Raw genomic sequence first — 13,624 nt, 5'->3', positions numbered from 1 at the left:
AAATAAACATGTGCAATATAGCGTACAAAAATAATAAGAAGCAGATAACAATGATGGCAAAAATGATCAACCAGTGATATAAATAGCAGGCAACAAGAACACCATAAATGCTTCTCAACAAAAAAAAATACAAGTGCAATCAATTAATCAAGTCCTTCAAATATAAATCTTTCGCCTATAAATCCTTCAAGTAATAATCTCTAAGATAATATGATTTTCAATAAATATATTTCGAATATATTTCCTTCAAACAAGTATCTTTCAAATAAGCATCTTTCGAGTAAAGGTCACCTTGTTGGTCGCTTTTGAGAAATCTGGGTTTAATAGCGACCAAGTTGGTAGCTATTGCCCATGAATTTATTTTTTTAAGGGATAAGCGATCAAGTCGCTTTTTTGGTATATTTTTGGCAGAAAATCCCTGTTTTGGCAGCTACACCACCTGCCAGCTTACCAAAAATCCTAACAGGCATTTTATGCCAACAACAACAACAACAATAATAAAAAGCAACAATAACAACAACAACAACAATAAACAACAACAACAACATTAAAACTAACAAACTATAAAGTTCAATAGAACTAACACATTAAGCTAACCAAACTAAGTTAACTGTTATTACAAGTCCATTCGAAAACCGATTGTATTTGTCTAGTTGAAAGGGTATAAAAGTCAAGGATTGTTTTCTACATCATTATCATCACCGTCTGATGAACTTTCATCACCAAGACGGTATCCAGAAGGGTGTACTTGTCTAGGATGGGAAGAACGATCACATGGAGGACAGGAGGAACGAGCACGGGGAAGGCGAGCCTCTAGCGATGAATCACGAGGCCGGGGAATCAGAAAAATGCCAGAAGCTAGGAGAGATTTAATCTACTCTTGCATGCCAATGTACTGAGCATCTCTAATCTTTTCTCTTTCCTTGGCGGCTTCTAGCTCAGATGTGAGCTTTGTCACAGTCTCCTGCATAGAGGAGAGGCTCTCCCCATCAAGTTGCTCGGCTTGCGAAGAAGTCCCTATTCCTTGCATTCCACAGTTATAGCGATGGAATTTCTTAGTAGGAAGCCCGTATACCTTCCCCCATTTTGGACCGCCAGCAGCCTGCGTCTAGATTCTTTCAGCATCCTCGCCCAAAGGTTGGATTGGGTCGCCCGACTCATTAGGTGGCTGACTGCGTATGAATTCCTTCACTTCAGCTGTGAAGCGACCTTATAAAAAAAATTACATTGAATTAGTATTTCAAAATTTATATAAAAGTAAATCAAAATACTTAATGAAAAGTGAAAACTTACATGTACAGTCGAGGCTCGACCCTCGACCCACCTTTATTGATCCGTCTCTTTCTTCTTCTTTACAATATGAGTCTCCTTGAATAGCTCATCTTGGTTCGTCGGACGCCCCAACTTCTTCTCTTGAAAACTCATAAATTTTAGTTAATAAACAGAATAGATATACTTTGAAAATTAAAATAAATTAAGCAATTACGAACCATTCTTCTCTTTATTGTCCCTAGGTTGATCGCACCTCCAGTGTGCAAGGATCATCCCTTCTCAGATGCACGAGCTTTCTTTCCTTTTTCGCTCTTCTGTAAGAACTCTGCGGTAAGTCACTGCCTTTGCAAATCTTCCCATAAATTCTGAAGCAATCAGCCAGGCTTCTGGTTAAACTTTCTAACTTTGGAGAAACAATGAGACAATCGCTTGCGATCTTTGAGATGAAAATTTGCAGCCACATCCGTGCTATAGCGGTATTCCCATATTCATTTGCTCTGTATTTCAAAAGTTAAGTATTATATGGAAATATCATATTTAGATGGAAATATCATAAAAACTATATTCGATATATTATACTTAGCTTTTATTAGCTAATAATTATTCAAAAGTTAAGTGCATTAACTGCTTATAATATAGTATATAGTATATTAGTGCATTAGCTAATATATATATATATATATATATATATATATATATATATATATATATATATATATATATATATACACACACACACTATGCACTAAGTATTAGTGCATTAGCTAATATTATATCGAATATAATATTAGCTAATAAAAGCTAAGTATTAATGCACTTAACTTTTGAATAATTATGTATTAATGCACTAAGCTTTTATCGAATATATATAAAAGCTATATTCGATATATATAAGCTATATTCGATATAATATTAGCTAATGTACTAATACTTAGTGCATAGTATAGTGTAAGTATATATATATAAGCTATATTCTATAATACATATTTAGATGGAAATATCATAAATATAAATAATTGTACTGCTTAAAAGAACATTTATACCTTAAATTGATTGAAAATTTGCTCCTTCAACGTGAATGAGAAATCACTCCAAGTCGCATAAGGGCCATCATAAAGCTTTCTGGTGGCTTTGGTGATTATCCTTGTAGTAATATTACTAGGGATGAACCTGCAATTTAATAAAAAAACACATTAATATCTTAGTAAAACTGTACAAAACAATAAACGTAAAAATAACAAATAACTCTTACCCATCACCCTCAGGGACTATGATAATCCTGCCATATTAATCATAATGCACCTCCTCGTATCATCAACATCATCGTCCAAAGCATGTATATCAGAGGCATGTGTGGAAGGTGTAGGGGGGGTCAGAGCTAGTATCTCGCAGGCGAAGGCCTGAAATAGGTGGAGTCCCAGATGAAGATGGTTGCGAGCCCTGTGACTGCGACATAGTTGTATGGCCCGCAAGTGGACGTGACACTGATAGCTGTGACCCGAGTGGCTATGACCCGAGTGGCTGTGACACTGATGCCTGTGATCCATGTGGATGTGACATGGATCGATGTCATCCATACGATGTAGATGGTTGTGATCCATGTGGTCGTGCAGCAGCTGGACTGTATGTCGGACATACAGTCCTATGGCCCTGTGACGAAAGACATGGTGTTTGCACGAAGGTGTAGGGCTGGTGATGATGTGGCAACTCAGAATAGCCCTGGGGTGGAGGCAAAGCCATAGGCATAGTCATAGACATCTCTGAAGAGGCAGGAAAAGATAGAGGATTATCTTCTACCCTCCTCTTTGGTTTCTTAGCCTTTTCTCGACCCTTGCCTGTCATCTGCATAATATAATACATTTTTAGATTGAAACATATAAAGAAACTAGCTATAAACGAGAGTTATTAAAGAAACCAACTTTCTAAAGCTCATCGACGTATAGTTCCTCGTTCGAGAATTCTTCTTCCTCACTAGTTTGAGCTTCATCAGTTGATTCTTCTTCCTCGTTTTCTATAATTCTTACTTCATTTATATCAACTTCTTCCAATATGTGTTCAGGATGTTCCAAATCATTTTCTAAAACTTCGTCCACTATTTGGTCAACACTAGAGATATCGTTTTGATATGCAACATCTAACACATTCTCGACTTCCACCCTACCCACATGCTTAGTTTTTATTACAACCCACCAATTGGACTTATTCCGCTGTAATGGATAAGGAGCATAATACACTTTCCTAACATTATGTGCAATTATGAAAGGATCATAGCGATCATACTCCCTCGTATGATTAACCTTAATTATGTTGTATTGATTGTGTACTCTTGTACCTCTTGTTGGATGTGGGTCAAATCACTTGCATCTAAAGAGTATCAATTTCTTATATGGACAACTTGTATATTCTAGTTCTATTATTTCTTTGAGCACACCATAATAATCAATATCTCCATCTTGGTTGTCATCACCACCTTGAACCTCCACCCCATTGTTGTTGCTATTTTTATTTTTAAAGCAATCCTCTGTATGAAACTTACAACCATTCACAACGTACTTAGACATTGTTGTGACCTCAACCTTAGGTCCCCAAGATATATCTTTCAAAAATTGATTTACACCATTATTTGGATCATTTACCTACATATTGTTAAAAAAATTCATAAGTTAGCATAACTTCCACACATTGTTTACCTACATAGTGTTAGAATATCTTAAAGAGAAACATACAAATTGTTTGAACCACGTATCAAATCTCGTATATACAGCATCATGGCCAAATTGACCCACGAAGTGATTGTGACACATCAAATATTTTTAGTAGTTGCATTGAGATGTAATCACAGTAATTTTTATATTTTGATAACTTCTAAATCAATACTTACTTGAGAAATGGTACAACTTCGGGACAATTTAGCAACACGTGAAGTATAGCTGACTTGAACTCCATATCACTCAAACTTCTCTTTCTAACATCCTTAGAACATCGGTCTGGTTGATTAAATATGGACATAGGCGGATATAATGGATCATTCCTAAGGTCGATCGTGTGCCTTTTGGGCCTATTCCTAGCACATGGCACATTACTCTCAAAATAATAAGAACAAAAATGAGTAGTTTCCTTTGCAAGATAAGCTTCGCATATAGATCCTTCAATCTTATTCCTCTGCTTAACAAATTGTTTGTATTTGCTAATTATCCTACATAATTTCAGGTTAGCCAAGAACATTCAAATAAAACAAAAAATTACATCAAACATATAATATTACCTCTCAAAGGGATACATCCATCTGCATTGAACAGGCCATCCAAGTCGTGCCTCGTGTACAAGGTGGATTGGAAGGTGTTCCATCACATCAAAAACCCCACATGGAAATATTTTTTCCATCTTAGAAGAAGTTACACGAATGTTCTGATCCATCCGGAGTAGGTTTTCTTTCCTTAATGTGGAAGAACACAAGTCTTTGAAAAACAAATTTATCTCTGTGATGGGTTTCCAGATTTTTCAGGCAAACCACAAAATGCAATAGGCACTAAGGTCTCCATGAAAACATGACAGCCATGACTTTTCAAATGGCTCAACTTCCCTACCTCCATATCAACTTTTTCCCCAAAAATTCGACGCATAACCCTCAGACATCTTCAATTTCGTTACCCAATCACAAATCTGCCGTCTTTCTTCCAAAGTGAATGTGTAACTTACTTTAGGCTTGAATAACTTACCATTGTTTGCTGTCTGCAAGTGTAATTCAGGCCGCCTGCAATATTCTTGTAAGTCCATTCTAGCCTTCGGGTTATCCTTTGTCTTACCTTTAACATCCATCACTGTGTTGAACAAATTGTCAAAATAATTCTTCTCAATATGCATGACATCAAGGTTGTGACGGAGAAGATTATCCTTCCAATAAGGCAACTCCCAAAATATACTTTGTTTGGTCCAATTATGAGTAACATCGTATCTGGGGAATCTATAAGGTGGAGCTTCAGTAACTTTACTGATGTTTTGGACCCTCTCCCAAATTTCCTCACCTGAAAGTATCGGAGGTGGATAATCATATTCCATTTTATTCTTTTTGAATGCATTTTTCATCCTTCTAAACTCATGATCAGGAGGCAAGAATTGACGATGACAATCAAACCATGATTGCTTTTAGCCATGTTTCAAAGTGAACGCTTTACTATTTTTCATGCAGTAAGGACAAGCTAGCTTCCCAACAGTCATCCACCCAGACAACATTCCATACACAGGAAAAATTTTAATTGTCCACATTAAATTAGCACGCAAATTGAAATTCTGCTTGGTTGATATGTCATATGTTTCAACACCATCGTACCACAATTGTTTCAGCTCATTAATCAAAGGTTTCTAATATACATCTATCAAACTTTTTGGATTACGTGGACCGGGGATAATACAATTTAAGAATATATATGGACTAGTCATGATCAACTCGGGTGGTAGATTATAAGGTGTAAGAAAGACAGGCCAACATGATACGGTGTCGTAGATATAGAAAAAGGCGTGAAGCCATCCGCACACAGACCTAACCGAATGTTCCTTGGTTCACTAGCAAAATCTGGATATGTCCTATCAAAATGCTTCCAAGCTTCTCCATCTGAAGGATGACACATAACACCAGGTGGTCTTCTATTTTCAAAGTGTCGTCTCATATGAGGAGCAGAACTCATCGACGCATATAACCTCTTTAGCCTAGGTATAAGAGGTAAATAATGCATCGCCTTGATAGCGACCATCTTCCCGCTGGAAAGCCTCTTGAAACGAGGCTTTTCGCAAAATTTACAACTGCTTAAATTTGCATCATCTTTATAATATAACATGCAACCATCTTCACAACAATCAATTCTCATTGACAAAAGTCCTAACTTAGAAACTAATCTCTTTGCCTTATAGAAATCACCAGGTAATTCGATTTCGGAGTCAACTAGTTCACGCATAAGGTCAATGAAAGAGTCCATGGCTCCTTGAGAAATATTCCAATCAGATTTGATACTTAGTAATCTAACTGTAACAGACAACTCAGAGTGCGGACTTCCTTTACGTAATGGACGACTAGCTTCCTCTAACTGTTCATAAAAATATTTTGCTTCATCATTAGGAGTTTGTTCAACATTTTCATTGGGCTCACCCCTAAGTGCATTCCAAAAGCATCTGCAACCATATCATAAATTCTGGAATCACGATTTGTATTCTCCACCGACCTACTACTTTCACCAACAACCATGTTATGAAATATCATATGGCTACCATCGATCTCTCCATGATTAGTCCACACAAAGTAATTTGCTATAAACCCCTAACTATAAAGATGAACCTTAACTTCCTCCGGTTTTCCAAACTTCATGCAGTCGCACCTAACACAAGGGCACCTAATTACTCCTTCATTTATGTATGGCGGAAGTGACACTGCATGTCTAATAAAGTCATCAACCCCTTCTATAAAATCCTCCCGCAATCCCCACCGATTAGGATAATTCCTATTGTACATCCAAGTACGATGTTCCATCTATATAAATAAAGAAAGAACAAATTAATTTAGTTAATTCATATCCTAATCTTATTTTAGTTAACTAAAAGTCCAATTCATATCCTAAAAGTCCAATATGACCTTAGGTTCATAATTAATACATTAATAAATTCCTCCCTTTAATTCTTTTTTCTTATCTTATAAACGTATAATGATAGTTTAAAGCATGATTTTAGGTACTTATTTAGGTATTGCTCCTCTTCTAAGACAATGTATTTACAAGTACTCTTATTTAGGTATTGCTAATGTATGAATTATTTCTTTTCACAATTGAACTCAATATAAATTAATACAAGAATTAAAAAGATCATAATTTCTACCTTAAGTTCATAAATCTAATGTAGTTCAAACCAAAAACCCTAATACTAAATAGACAAAAACTCTAAAAAATTACATAAAATTATATAGCAAAAATTAAAAATTAAAAAGCTAATAAGGTAGATTACTAACCTTGGTAGATTAAAAGGAGGACTAAAAAGCAGTGGTGGCAAGGGGTGGGGGACAACGACTCCGGCGACAGTGGTAGCGGCGGACAACGGCTCCGGCGACAGATTTAGCAGCAGCTCCAGCATGGTGGCGCGCGGTCACAGTGGTGGCAAGGGGTGGGGGGATTGATTTGTGTAAGGGAAATAGAGAAGGGGAGGAGAATATGTTGAGAGAGAGTTTGGAAAAATTTTGGGAAGAAAATAAGAGATTGGGAGGGGAAACCCGATTTTGACTCTGGATTTAAAAATAGCGACCAACTTTGATTACAAAAAAAATGAATTTACTTTTTTTTCTATTTTGATTTTTTAAATATATATCTAAACATTGATACTTAGAGCATAGTATAGTGTAAGTATGTATATATATATATCAGTGCATTAGCTAATATTATATCGAATATAACTTATATATATATATATACTTACACTATACTATGCACTAAGTATTAGTGCATTAGCTAATATTATATCGAATATAGCTTTTATATATATATATATATATATATATATATATATATATATATATATATATATATATATATATATATATCATATATACTTACACTATACTATGCACTAAGTATCAGTGCATTAGCTAATATTATATCGAATATAGCTTATAAATATATAATATAGATACTTACACTATACTATGCACTAAGTATCAGTGCATTAGCTAATATTATATCGAATATTGAATATAGCTTATATATATAGCTTATATTAGCTAATATTAGCTAATGCACCAATACTTTGTGCTTAGTACAGTGTAAGTATATATTATATATATATAAGCTATATTCAATATAATATTAGCTAATGCACTGATACTTAGTGCATAGTATAGTGTAAGTATCTATATTATATATATATATATATATATATAAGCTATATTCGATATAATATTAGCTAATGCACTGATACTTAGTGCATAGTATAGTGTAAGTATATATATATATATATAAGCTATATTCGATATAATATTAGCTAATGCACTAATACTTAGTGCATAGTATAGTGTAAGTATGTATATATATATATATATATATATATATATATATATATATATATATATATATATATATATATATATAATTTTAAATTGAATTAAAAGTAATTTAGATAAATTGAAATAGAGACCAACTTTGGTCGCTAATTATACATAAATTTAAATTAGTAACCAAAGTTGGTCGCTAAATTTAAATCAGATTTATTTATATTTTATATAATATTTAAAATAATAATATATTTGTTAAACGTTAGAACTGGGTCCCAGATTAGCGACCAAAGTTGGTCTCTATTTCAGTAAGCGACCAACTTTGATCACTAACTTTGAATTATATTTATTTATATTTTACAAATTTTTTGTAATATAAATATAATTATTAAAATTTTATAACTGCGTCCCATTTTGGCGACCAAAGTTGGTCGCTATCTGCTTACCCTTTAGTTAGCGACCAACGTTGGTCGTTAATTTAAATTATATATATTTATATTTTGTAATTTTTTTAAAATAATAATATAATTATTAAAATTTGATAGGTGGGTCCCGCTTTGGTGACCAACGTTGGTCACTAATCTCAGTATACCTTTGACCAAGCAAGTCTGACCAGTCCGGTCAACATTTTGATGAAATTAGCAACCAAGTTGCGACCAAACTTGGTCGCTAATGTATTTCAAATATTTATTTCATTATTTTCGCTAATTTAGCGACCAACTTTGGTCGTTATTCTTGACAGCCAACTTTGGTCGCTAAATTTTGATTGCTTTTTTCCGGAATTCTAGTAGTGTTCGTCAAGCTTTCGAGCAGCTCTTTCAACTACCGTCTAATCCCCCAATATGCTCAAGAACAGAGAGCCGTCCAGGGATTGGACGGCCGGAAGAAGCTTGCTTATAGAAAGAAGATAGGCTGGTCAAAGAAAAATAAGGTGCATCGAGCTCTCCGCTCCTAGTCACTAAGAAGTGCTATTCTATCCTTCGGAGGCTGGACTCCACCAAAAGGTTCTTTCTCTCACGTAATTTCGACCGTTCCTTTCATTTCCGTACCGGAGGAAATGGGATTCGAATTGTATTGAGAGACCCCATGCAGACCCTAGGTAATATTTATATAAATATATCTTGAAATATCTTTTGAATGTTTTTCATGCTATTTTGGTGGCAAGAAACGCACGAGGAGCAGAAAATAACAAAATTCGACGAGGAGTTTACTTTTTCTTTCATTTCTTCTTGTTGGTTTATGATTTTTAATTATTATATATTTTGAGATAAAAGCTATGAGTAGCTAAGTTCTTTGGTTCTGCGATTGTGGTTTAACTTGTTAATTGTGTGGCCAACAAGTTACCTACTATTTATGTTTGTTATATCCAATATTAACATGGGTCAAATAGAATACAATATATGGTGATTCCTATATTTTATTAAATTAGAATTCGCCACCTAATTATTTTAAAGGAGAATTAGGACACCATAATTATTTAACTAAGTATTAAAAGTAAAATTCCATTAAGGTCTACTAAATATTAAAAATTCTAAGGTAAGGGGTTCTAGTAAATTAAGGGGAAGGTATGAGGCACCCCTCAAAATCCGCATGAAACGTTTGTTCCTTCCAAACTTAGGCTTAATTAATTAAGGCTTCAAAATATTCAAGCATAGCATTAAAAAAATATTTTGATAATATAAAAAGGTGATAATTGATTCTTAGTTAAGAAAAAGACTCATTACTGTATAAAATCATTTCGGGACTTAATAAGTTTTGAGAGTTCAAATTTTGATGTGGCAACACGCTGACTAATCTTGGCTAAAAAAATGAATATATTTTTTAAAAGGTAAGACATTAGACCTATTTTCTATATTAAATCAAAATTGATTTGAAACTGATTCAAAGTTCTTAATAAGGACGTCCTTTTTATGTGATAAAAAGAAGTTACTTTTGTTGTTAAAAAGAAGAAAGATCCTAAGTGAAAACCAAAGCTTCATTGTTAATCCTATATCGAAAATAAATTTCAATAACAATCCAAAAACATTGAGATAACCACAAACACATAATTCAACGATCATAAAAGAGTTAAATAGAACAAGTGATAAAAGAAAATAGAGAAAAGAAGTCATAGGCAACTCAAGCAATTGTCGCTTGTTTTCTTGTTGTCCAATACGATTAGAGAAGATAGAATGTGATAACTCTATGCGGGTAGGAAGAATCATGCATTAAGACTCCATGTCGCTCCAAAGTGTACATGCAAATAAAGAAAGTAGAGAATAAAAAATAGTAAAAATAGTCTTAAACTTATAGTATACGAAATGAGTAAAATAATCACAGAAAATCATTCTGTAAAGCCCAGAATAGCTTTCATATTGTCAAAAGCATTTTAGGCTTGCAGGTTTCTTTCATATCAGACAATAGAATTTCAAACAAAACTTAGCATCACGCCTTAAAGAAAAGGTTTTCAACATATACTTCTGGTAAACAATAAATTATTAGACAATTTATGCAACAAATAGCTGAAAGTTTTCTTTCTAACTCAAACTAACACTTCCTCAATTAAGAGAAATACTTAACACGACTTAATGCTATTCTACCACATAAATCAGTCATTTGACCCGATCACAAACCACATGTATTCATAACATAATATCAAATGAAACTACAGTTGTTTATTAGCATGGATTCTAACAGATACTTTAATAATCTACATGAATATCTTATACATGCACACACATATTTCAAATTGATACTGCCCTTTTCTTGAAGATATGATTTCTGGAATGTACGCAAAATCAATCTATAGCTAAAATAAGGTTTTTTTAAAAAGAAATAGCTAGAGAACAGTAGATGGACATGGTTTCCATCTAAAGGTTCAGACTTGTAGTGAATAAGAGCTAGAGAACATGGTGCCTTTCCACATATATATATTCATTCAACTTATATAAAGCGATAGATTCCTATAGTCATGGTTGTTAAGTTTTTGTTTAAGATGAAATAGTCTTAAAATTAGAGTGAATGGGAAATGGGATTTGGATTCGGATTTGGTCAAATGATCGATCGATTGATTAATTTTTTGGACCAAATTTATTTGTTAATAGTGAATATTAACGTGATATAATCCGTGTTTGTAACGGCTGTTTTCCAATCCGTGTATTGTGTAGCAACACTAAGCAATAAGCAGCCTAGTGCACCTCCCACAATTGTGCAAGTGCTCCTCCCACCAAGCAAGTGTACATTCCACCATGTAAGTGCTTCCTCCATGATAGCCTAGTGATTGTTGCACCATGGAGGGGACATATTTCTCTCAAATAACTGTTATAAATAGAGCATAAGTTGGAGAGAAAGAAGAACACATCGGAAAAAACACTCGAAACACTCTGTATACACTTAATATACACTATGTATACACTTAATATACACTCTGTATACACTTAATATACACTCTGTATACACTGGATATACATTCTGCATATACTGGATATACACTCTGTATACACTGGAAAAACGAATTGCAATCTGATATTCTCTTCCGTAAAAATTCAACATTGGCTATACTTTGCATTCCTTCCTCTCAGAATTTTCATTCGACTTCTGAGTTGTCCTCTTTATTCTGCATTGTTTTTAACTACAAACAACGCATCCATAAGTATGATTTGCTGCCGAACTTTGTGTTCGCTAAAACACTGGGGTTTGAAGTACCGCTACACCAGTGTGTAATTCGTTCTATCCTAGAAGGAAATAATCTATAACCTTGGGTACTAGGAGGGGATTAAATTCCTTAAGGAAACACTGTAAATTCAGTGGGCTCGAATTAATTTCTGTATCATTTAAATTTACGTTTATAAGCTAACGTTTTAATTTCCAGAATCATTATTTATAAATACAGGCAGGCTAACAACAATGATTCTGGCAGAATTTAAGACATGAATCTCTGCTGCATAAGAACTAAAAAAAACAAGATAAAACTTCTACAACATTTATAAATGATAAAACACATGGTAACTTTTAACAAAACAGCTAGCATTTTATCGAACATTATCTGTCATAATGCAAATACCAGACGCCCAGAAACTAATTCCCTTAAAGACATAATTTCTACACACAATGAACTCTGAATCATGATTTCTAATATGTTACTTAAAGTAATAAATAAAGAGTAGCAGGTTTAGATCTAACCTTTATTGGAGTAGTGAACCTGGAGCTCTTAAGGCTTCGGATCTACTCCTCTTTCAACGACTTGAATCGGACAGAGATTGATAGGGATTAAACTAGTTTTTGAGATAAATAATGGATATATTCGGCTTTGTTTTGTGTAGTAGGACTTGTAGATAAACTGAATAGAAAGACGAAGTTGATGGATTTTTGATGGTTCAAAACTTTGGTTGAATGAGATGAGATTGAGGATTTTTTTTTAATCTGTATTTCCGGATGGCCAAAAACATTTTTTTTTTTTGCCGTCTGAAATCTTAGAGTTGTATTTATAGGGAGAAGAGAGCTAGGGTTGATTTTTTGGTTTGAAACTTGAAATAGCCGTTTGAGATAATACATCAGAGAGGAGTCACGGGTTGAACTTGAATTCCTGCTCGGGCGATTCTCTGTGTATGTCCGATCAAAATTCAAAAGTCTCTTGGCCTTTTGTGTTGACTGAATCCTTGAAAAGACAAAAGAGAAAGTGTATAAAAGATATTGCGACTGCAAGCAGAGATGAGAGAAAGAAGTTGCACAAAAATGGAGTGACATTATCTGTCCAAAGGAGGTGGCAGTTGGCTGCCATAGCTGAAAGTGGAAGGAGAAAGGTTGGGGAAATGGGTTAAACCATTCAAATATAACTGGTACGGGTCGGGTCTCCTAATGGGCTGATGGATTGGGCTAACGCAATGTTTTTGAGTCTCTTATTTGGCCCGGCAAAATACTGGCTGAAATTGTTGGTATTTTTCGTAAAAATTGCACGGGGTGCCCTATTTGGTCGCCCCTATTTAACCTATACCTATTTTTTTTTAAAGTTTTAACTAGTACTCATTTTTTAAACAACTTCAGCCCCCTTTCTCGTCCTCCTTCTCCTTCTTCGTTTTATTAAGATATTTTCAGTACGATAACACAGGTTAGCATCTGGTCTTGATTGGGAGTTGGGACAACTAAATTTAAGTCCCAATAAATTGATTACGACTTATCAATAATAATGAATCAACTAACATAAGTTGCACGATTTTTTTTCCAGCATTTTTGATGTAATCTTTTTTTCGTTGAATCAAATGAATTGATCTGTGGGGTTAAAGTAATAGTTTTACTTTATATCACTTAAACATTATGATTATTTGATTTATTTCTACTGAAGTCACCTTT

General features: G+C 34.0%; 1 long non-coding RNA gene across 4 annotated transcripts; it reads right to left on the bottom strand.

Annotated features, from left to right (window-relative positions):
- Positions 1-562: 562 nt before the first annotated feature.
- Positions 563-13,105, bottom strand: LOC107812370 (uncharacterized). 4 transcript variants are annotated; one of them, XR_012693639.1, is made up of 6 exons: positions 12,458-13,105; positions 2,525-3,114; positions 2,316-2,442; positions 1,491-1,769; positions 1,294-1,412; positions 563-1,209 (listed from the first exon to the last, which is right to left on the bottom strand). It is a non-coding gene; the product is annotated as an uncharacterized LOC107812370 (long non-coding RNA). The 4 variants fall into 4 exon arrangements; XR_012693638.1 differs by lacking the exon at positions 12,458-13,105 and adding an exon at positions 7,265-7,675; XR_012693640.1 differs by lacking the exon at positions 12,458-13,105 and adding an exon at positions 7,265-7,675 and having other exon boundaries at positions 1,294-1,407.
- Between the last annotated feature and the right edge of the window lie 519 nt (positions 13,106-13,624).

Source organism: Nicotiana tabacum, chromosome 7 (genome assembly GCF_000715075.1).
Source record: "Nicotiana tabacum cultivar K326 chromosome 7, ASM71507v2, whole genome shotgun sequence".
In the NCBI taxonomy this organism is placed as follows: Eukaryota; Viridiplantae; Streptophyta; class Magnoliopsida; order Solanales; family Solanaceae; genus Nicotiana; species Nicotiana tabacum.
Note: the sequence above shows the minus strand (reverse complement) of the source record. Positions and strands in the feature narration are given on the sequence as shown.